This window comes from Uranotaenia lowii, chromosome 3 (assembly GCF_029784155.1).
Source record: "Uranotaenia lowii strain MFRU-FL chromosome 3, ASM2978415v1, whole genome shotgun sequence".
In the NCBI taxonomy this organism is placed as follows: Eukaryota; Metazoa; Arthropoda; class Insecta; order Diptera; family Culicidae; genus Uranotaenia; species Uranotaenia lowii.
Genome location: NC_073693.1, coordinates 46,536,991 through 46,545,790, shown reverse-complemented (window position 1 = coordinate 46,545,790; position 8,800 = coordinate 46,536,991). Strand labels below are relative to the sequence as shown.

Genomic DNA, 8,800 nt, shown 5'->3' with positions numbered 1-8,800 from the left:
GTTCTAGTACACTGGTAAAAAAGGTTATTTAGAGTTACATGGAAACGATATTCGCTTTTGTTTATCCATCTGTTTGAGAATTAACATAAACTTTAAACGTCTTTACTTAGCACCTGTTTAAACCTTCTTGACGTTTTCCGAAAACCAACGACGTAGGTTTAGTCAAAGTTTCAAGTGTGAGATTTCCATCATGTTAACGAACAAAAACGAAAAAAAAATGATTCACACTTCAAAATCCGCTCCAAGCCGGCTCGCTTTCGAGTCAATATTTTTGCTTTGTTTGCTTATTTCTCTCGCGTTTTTTTTTTCGAGTGGTTCGATTGGTTAATCGAATAGCTTCAAACTATTTCATTCACTGATGGCGAATCAAGGAAATAGATGACAATGTTTGTTAAATGTCACACGACGAGACGAAAATCGGCTTTTGAGATCGCGTCGGCTTGTATCGAAGCTGCAGCATGCACTCTGTATACGCACTTTACGCGCTTATGCGCATGACGAGAACTAATGATACGCGAATGTCGCGCCTCATCTTCTTGTGGCCAAAGTTGCACGTGCATAGAGACTGCTGGACCACCACGCGACATGGAGGGAAACTTCGCGTATCTACCCTACACATATTCCTGACCCGATTGTTGCAGCAGCAGCAGACAGAAGAACGAAATCGCTCAGTCGACGGTACATAGCAACGGATAGGTGGTGTCTTGACTCAGTCTTTTGCTATCCGTAGACGGTGTCGGTCAGCCAGTTTTGTTTACGTTTTTGTACGCGGTGGTCTGGTGCTAGTGCTGCTCTTTTTTTCTGTATTTCTCGCGCTAACGAATTGTATATGCAATCGTGCTTACGATTTTTTTCCACCATTCATCCTCGCGCGATATCGCCAAAGCCACTTGGAACGGCCGAGTTTTGCTCCGCCATCGCCATCGGTCTTTGCTACCATTAACTAATACACGTCTGGTGGCCCCGTGTGAACCCCGACGACTAATCGATAAGGATTGCTGGCTCCAAGATCTTCTTTGTTGCAGGTATTTACCCATTGCATTTGGTTTAAATGTACATTTCACAGACAAAGCATTATTCCCGGAAGAATTGATTCGAATTACGCGTTTTTTCCATGAGATTTGGTACCCTAATAAGTGTCCAAATCATAATTATCATTTTTTTTTATTGGCCACCTTGAACTCGGGGGAAGAAAATTTGGTAGAAAAATCGATGGCTCGCTCTGCGTACGCGTGAAAACAAAAACACACTCGTCTCGAGAATGATAAGTAACCAGAAGACAGTCGCTTCATTTTCCCGGAACCGGTGCCTTCTGGAAGCGGTCAACCTTAACTGTGTTAAAATATGTTAATTATTCAATTTTACTATGGAACAAAATCGCCAGTTTAACCCAATCTCGGTCAACGACATGCTATTTTTTTCCAGCTCTCAACAACGAGCTGGGTGTTTGTGTGAATGGAGAGCATTTGGAATCCATTCCTGTATCAATCGTTGGCTGCGTGTGTTATCAGCTGTATTGTTGATACGATTTCGTACACAAAAGAACACATGTTTGGTAACCGCTAGAATCACGTTTGACAGTACCTACCTACACACCCAATTGCAAGCTTCTGATTCATAATTTGCAAATTAGAGACAACTTTCATTGCATCATTGCATTACAATGCCGGTGAAATGTTAAGTTAAGGTGACATAAATAAATAAATTATTCAAAAAGTGCTGTGCTTTGACGACAAATTTTCATTCAGAACTGACCATCCCAGATTGCCATTGAGAGTTTTTTCTCTCTACACAAAATTTTCAAAACAAATCGACTTTTACTTATCTCAATAGATTTTGACCTCCCAAATTCGAAGGATGGTGTGCTCGGATTTTAACGATCGCTTGCAACGATCATACATTTTTTTGTGAACAATTTATCATAAACATCATATTTCATTTTTTAAGTTAAAATGACTTAAACAAGAAAGAATTTATGCTATTATGTTTTGATATCTTCCAGGTGTCTCCCCAAAAAGGGTTCTGAAGATTCACTTAACGAAATTTCGTTGGATCGGGAGGCCCATCATGAAGAGTGTTCTAAAGGTTCAGTTTACGAATTATCGTTGAATCAGCAGGACCAACATGAAGAGTGTTCTGAAGGTTCACTTCCATAATTTTTGTTGGGAGGACCAACATGGAGAGTGTTCTGAAAGGTTCTCTTTACGAATTATCGTTGGATCGGGAGGACCAACATGAAGAGTGTTCAGCAGGTTCACTCAACAAACCATCATTCGATCGGGAGGAACATGAAGAATGTTCTAAAGGTTCACTTCAATGAAAAGTGTTCTGGAGGTTCACTTTACGAACTGTCGTTGGATAGGGAGGACCATAATGAACACTGTTCTGACGGGTTTTCTTAAGAAAATTTCCTTGGATCGAGATGATCAACATGAAGAGTGTTCTGGAGGTCCACTTTACGAAATTTCGTTGGATCGGGAGGACCAACATGAAGAGTGTTGGGAAGGTTTACTTTAGGAATTATCGTTGGATGGGATGGTGCAATATGAAGAGTTTTCTGAAGGTTCTCTTTACGAAATTTCGTTGGATCGGGAGGACCAACATGAAGACAGTTCTGAAGGTTCAGTTTACGAATTACCATTGAATCGGGAGGACCAACATGAAGAGTGTTTTGGAGGTTCACTTATCGTAATTTCGTTGAATTGGGAGGACCAACATGAAGAGTGTTCTGAAGGTTCACTTAACAACATTTAGTTGAATCGGGAGGACCAACATGAACAGTGTTCTGAAGGTTCTCTTAACTAAATTTCGTTGAATCGGGAGGACCAATATGAAGAGTGTTGTGGAGGTCATTTAGGAATTATTGTTGGACCGGAAGGACCAATATGAACATTATTCTGAAGCTTCACATAACGAAATTTAGTTGGATCGGGAGGACCAACATGAAGAGTATCTGAAGATTCACTTCACGAAATTTCTTTTGATCGGGAGGACCAACATGAAGAGTGTTCTAAAGGTTAACATTACGATAAATCGTTGGATCGGGAGGACCAACACGAACAGTGTTCTGAAGGGTTACTTAACGAAGTTTCGTTGGATCGGTAGGATCAACATGAAGAGTGTTTTGAATGTTCATTTTACGAAATTTCGTTGGATCGAGAGGACCAACATGAAGATTGTTCTGGAGATTCACTCTACGAATTATCGTTGGATCGGGAGAACCAACATGAAGAGTGTTCTGAAGGTTAACTTTACAAATTATCCTTGGATCGAAAGGACCAACATGAAGAGTGTTGTAAAGGTTCACTTTACGAATTATCGTTGAATCGGGAAGACCAACATGAGGAGTGTTCTGAAAGTTCACATTACGAAATTTTGTTGGATCAGAAGGACCAAAATGAACAGTGTTCTGAAGGTTCACTTCAACAATTTTCGTTGGATCGAGAGGGCCAACATAAAGAGTGTTCTGAAGGTTCACTCTACGAATTATCGTTGGATCGGGAGGACCAACATGAAGAGAGTTGTGAAGTCTCACTTCACGAATCATCGTTGGATCGGGTTCACTTAACGAAATTTCTTTGGATCAGGAGGACCATTATGAAGTGTGTTCTGAAGGTTCACTTCCATAATTTTTGCTGGATTGGGAGGACCAACATGAAGAGTGTTCTGAAGGTCCACTTTACGAAATTTCGTTGGATCGAGAGGACCATCATCTAGAGCGTTCTGAAGGTTGACTTTACAAAATTTCATTGGATCGGGAGGACCAACATAAAGAATTTTCTGTAGGTTCACTTTTTGAAATTTCGTTAGATCGGGAGGACCAACATGAAGAGTGTTCTTAAGATTCACTTTACAAAATTTCGGTGGATCAAGAGGAACAACAACATGAACTGGTTCCTGAAGGTTCACTTCACTTATTTTCGTATCTTACTGATGGGAATTCCAATCAAAGGCTTAAGTTTTCAGTAGCGATGGGAGTTTTGACTAAAGTTTGATGGTGATAGAAGTTACAATCAAAGGCTTAAGTTTTCAGTTGCGATGGGAGCTCCGACTGAAGTTTGATTGTTATGGAAGTTCCAATCAACTACAACAAAAGCAGAATCAAGCAAGTTCCCCGTTCAGTCAAAATAATCTTCTGGCAGGATACGCCATTGTGGAACATCAGATTCGTGCTATACCAGCTGAACGGGAGGCAATCGACCTGCCTTCCTAAAAATCGTTAACTGACTGGCTGTGGCTCACGACCACGGTTGCCAATGTGCCTGATTTTTTAGAGGCTCAGCCTGACAACCTGATATGCCATAGTTTTTCCCTGATTTTTGAAAACCAGCCTGATTTTCTCTGATTTATGTGAATGTGATGAAAATAGGTGGCATTGAACTGCATAAGATACCACTGAATGAGGTCAAATTATGGATTTTGTATTTTCAAATACAATATCTGTTTTTTTTTGCCTCATACGTTTTTTAGTTATACAAAAAAGTGTTATTTAAATGAAAAACCACCTTTTCCCTTTAAATGTGGAGAAAGTTCTCGAGCTACCAAAGCCACATTTTCCGTTCCCGTGGATGAAGAGAGAGGTCTGAAATTATTGAAGAAACATTTTAAGAATGCAACAACCTTCTCATGTAATTTTAACTTGTTAAGTTAACCTATTCTTAAAACTAGTATGGGAGCCTCCAACCTTTTCAAACTCTCAACTGGAAGATGAGAGGGTTCTATTTAGAATAATTTAATTTGCTTCCATTTGCTGAGTTACTTTTCGAGTAAATCGAGTGTTTCCCATCTTATAGCTGGAATAGAGGAGGAATTTAGCCAAATTTGCTTCCATTTGCCAAACTATTTCCTAAACTTTGCAAAAATACTTTTGTGGAAGTCCGCCTTCGCCCTTGTTATCTCCCCATTGAAAAGAAGGAGGGGTTTTGAACCATCTCGTATTCTAAACCCCTCTTACATGGCCGTTGGAACGGGGGGGGGGGGGGATTGGGGGTTAAACCCCCCCCCATGAGGGTCCAAAAAAGCAAGCGAGGTATTCTACTCTACACTCAAAATTTTAAATTCATAATCAAATTATACTAATAGAGCAAAGGTATTCAAGAGTAACTATGTGAACTAAAAACTAATACAAAAACCTCAAAAACCCATTTCAAGTTCAAAATTCTGCTACAGTTTTTAATAATTTGCTCTCTTGTTCATAGAATAAGGTTGTCAGATTTTTTTCAGTACGCAACCGGGCTGTTTTATATAAAAACCTGGCCAAATCTGGGTATTTGATTTCGAAATTGTCGACGGAATCTAGGCAAAAAACCGGACAAACCTAGTAATTGCCCATCAAAAATTCAAAAAAAAACTTAAAAAACTTTTCATGATAATTTTTTGAAACTTGCTGCAAAAATTTCGGACGCATAAATAAAAAATATTACAACACAATTTTTTTAAAGTTTGATTTAAGAATGAGAATGAGAACAAACCCGGCAAAATCCGGGCTTCTCCAATGAAATCATGGCAACCGGGTCAGACCGAATTTTTCCCAAATTTTATAGTAAATATCCGGGCCAATTTTGCAACATTATCATAGATATTCATGTCTGAGTATTCAATTTTTAATTAACCCGTTTTTGAGGTTCTGGTTCCATATTAATATAAGGTACACCGGGGTAAGTGGGGACGCGGGGTAAGTGGGGACGGTGGCTATTAAAACAATACTGTGAGCTATTTTTTCAAACTTTTAATGCAGAATGTTAAATTTACTTGTAATCTATCCAATAACTGTAAAAGAGATACGGTTCCGACAATTGCGGATGTTTACGGTGACTTTTTGTAAATTTTCTATTTTTAACTACTATGTGGAGTTGATGTGCATCTTTTTCAATCGCAAATTTCTCGTGAACTAGCTGGCTCTTGACAAAAAACTTTACATTGAAACAATCCTTACATTCGAAACAACCAGTTAGGAAAAGAAACGACGGTTGAAAATTGCGAAAAAAGGGTTTATTTGCAAAAATCTAAAATTGAGTCTCCAAACCCTACTTGGGGTAAGTGGGGACGGCTTTATGCATTCTTGATGTTTACACATTTTTTCAATTTTCTCTCCTTCATTCAATACAGTTTAGCTTTATTTAGCATTCAGATCATGAAAAGTTGGGAAAAGTACTTGTTTTTTTCAAAAATAGGTAGGGGAGAGTGGGGTATCGTGGGCCATGGGGAAACGTGGGCCACTTTTAATATCTCAGATGTGTGTTGAGATAAAAATCTCAAACCAACTGTCATCGTCGTCGCTTTGCGTGAGCATGTATTCCTATATGTTGTTGACTGAAATACGCATCATATGCTTCTTTTATTTATCAAGCTAAAAAAAGGTAGAAAAATTTACTTACATAATTTAAAAAACACCCGCTTATTTCATCGATGGGGAACCTAAAGCGCATAACAAAAATATGCTCGTACGCTTATGATCTCAGTTTTGTCATGATCTTTCACGTGGAAAAGGAATTTTTGATGAAACATCAATAGGTCACACAAACGCAACCAATTTGCAAATCATAGCTTGTGGGGAATCGTGGGCCACACATCTTGAAACACCTATATTTTTATGATTTTATACACATTCAAAACTTAAAATACGTTTTAACTATCTGCAAAGTTTTCTTAAGCCAAATGAAGAGTTATGAAAAATGTATTGTCCATCCTATATAAGAATTTTGCCAAAACGTTCGCGAGCCAGGTTTTGGAATCTATGCGATCACACACAGCTCTCTTTTTTATTTCATCATCTGAAATTACTTTTAAATAACGAAATGAATTAGGAAATCACAGTTTTGGGTCAACTCATAAACTTTGCATGTTATTTGGTCAATTTGGATTTGGTGGCCCACGATTCTCCACCATTTTTCAAAATCCAAAAAATATTGCTTTTTTTCAAACAGTCAGAATTTAGGGAAAATAACTTACTAAAAAATTTAAAAAAAAACCTTATGATACCTTGAAAATGTAGAAAACCATACCATTTTTTATTTTTATTTTATCTTTTATAATAAAGAAGTTATGGAACAATGAAAAAAAGTGGCCCATGATTCCCCACTCTCCCATATATATTTTCGATAATATCGGATTACACACAATAATCATTAAAAGATGCCTTATTAATAGTACCATGAACTTTTTTCAAAATTTCGGACGGTTCGAGCAATAAAGTAACGTATTCAACCAAAAAAACACAAATTTGTTGAAAATTTCCTGAGAAATCAAAGGGAAAATCTACCGTCCCCACTTACCCCATAAAGCGGGGTAAGTGAAGACACCAGCCGTCCATAACAATTTACGTGATAACTTTTTTCGCTTTGCGTCTATCAAGCTCATCTCTTCAGCATTTGTGAACAACATGTTCTGCATCACATTGAACGCGATTTTATCAAAATTGACCCACTGCTGATTTTTTAATAAATTTTTAAAGTTGAACTATACGAAAAACCGTCCCCACTTACCCCGGTGTACCTTAACCAAAATTGTATTTCTACATATTTTCGTATTTCTGATTTTGTATCAAGTTAGGGATTCTTTATTTAATAGTTATTATAGTTATTAATATAAAAGTTATTAATATAGTTCAAATAATCACAAGAAATTAGGAATGAAAAGCTGCTTTGAAAACCTTTTTCGACTTCGCTTTTGCATTTCATATCAAATTTAATCATGTTTTTCGAAAATCAAATGCATTTTCAATATTTTGATAATAGTTTTCCGAATATGGAAAAAGAAGAATTTTGTTTTTTATTCAAATTGAAAGTTCTTAAACTATATTCTAACACAAAATTTAAACATTTAAAGCTTCCGGGTGGCGATCCAAAATTGAAAACCAGATTCTGATTCATCATTCGAATTTCACAATTTGAATCAGATTCACAAAACAGATTAAAAGTAAACAATGAACTAAGATTAAACCAGCACTACAGAATTCAAATAATAGATTCATAAATGAGTGCTTTAAGATTTTGCTCATGAAATTCTGATCTGGAATTAAGATTCGGAAATCGTATTTTTTGAACATTTCAGAAACCGTATAGAAATTCGGAAACAAATTCAAAGTTCAATTATGAATTCAGGTTTAGAATTCAGATTTAATATTTAGAAAAAGATTTTGCTTGTGAATTTTAAGAGAACATAAACTTAAAAATTTGCTTGTCAATTCAATTTTCAAGTTTCAAAGTTTTTGAATCAGAATAAGTTTCTACACAGAATTCAGCTAAAAATCACAAATATAGGAATTTGAGTTAATTTTCCAAGTTTTGATATATGCAAAGAATCCCAAATTATATAAAAAAAATTATCTCCAGGATTTTTAGTATGGAATTGATTCCTTATGAAAAATCAATTCCATACTAAAAACAGTTACCTGACCTTCACCTAAAAAAATCTGCTTTTTTTTTATTTTTATTTTTTCGGAGTATTGTTGAACATTATTTAAATTGCAGTTTTTTAAAAAATTTTATCAAATTAAAATCATAAATTTAGTTTAAATTTGCATCAAGCCAATTTGATTCGAAATTTTTTTATCTCCTACTGTTTTTTTTTTTGGAAAATTTTATTTATTTTCATTAAAAGTTAGATAGAATCTTGGAATTTGCAAATGAGTTTAGAAAATTGGCCTTTTTTGATTTGGGTATAGAATAAGTGCGCAATAAAATTGGGCTTGTTTGATTTGGGTATAGAATAAGTTTTTTTTAAGAAATTAAAGGCTACCCTGAAAAACAAATTATTTTTTGCTCAAATAAAAAATCTTTGATCTACTAGACTGTTAAAT

The 8,800-nt window shown here is 36.1% G+C and overlaps 1 protein-coding gene across 2 annotated transcripts in view; it reads left to right on the top strand.

The window, feature by feature from the left end:
- The first annotated feature begins 712 nt into the window (after positions 1 to 712).
- The window catches only part of LOC129751125 (uncharacterized), an 82,571-nt gene continuing 74,483 nt past the window's right edge, over positions 713 to 8,800 (top strand). For both annotated transcript variants that reach the window (XM_055746434.1, XM_055746430.1), the window contains exon 1: positions 713 to 1,025. The gene's annotated coding sequence lies outside the window, so the exon portion shown is untranslated. The remainder of the gene's footprint in view (positions 1,026 to 8,800) is intronic.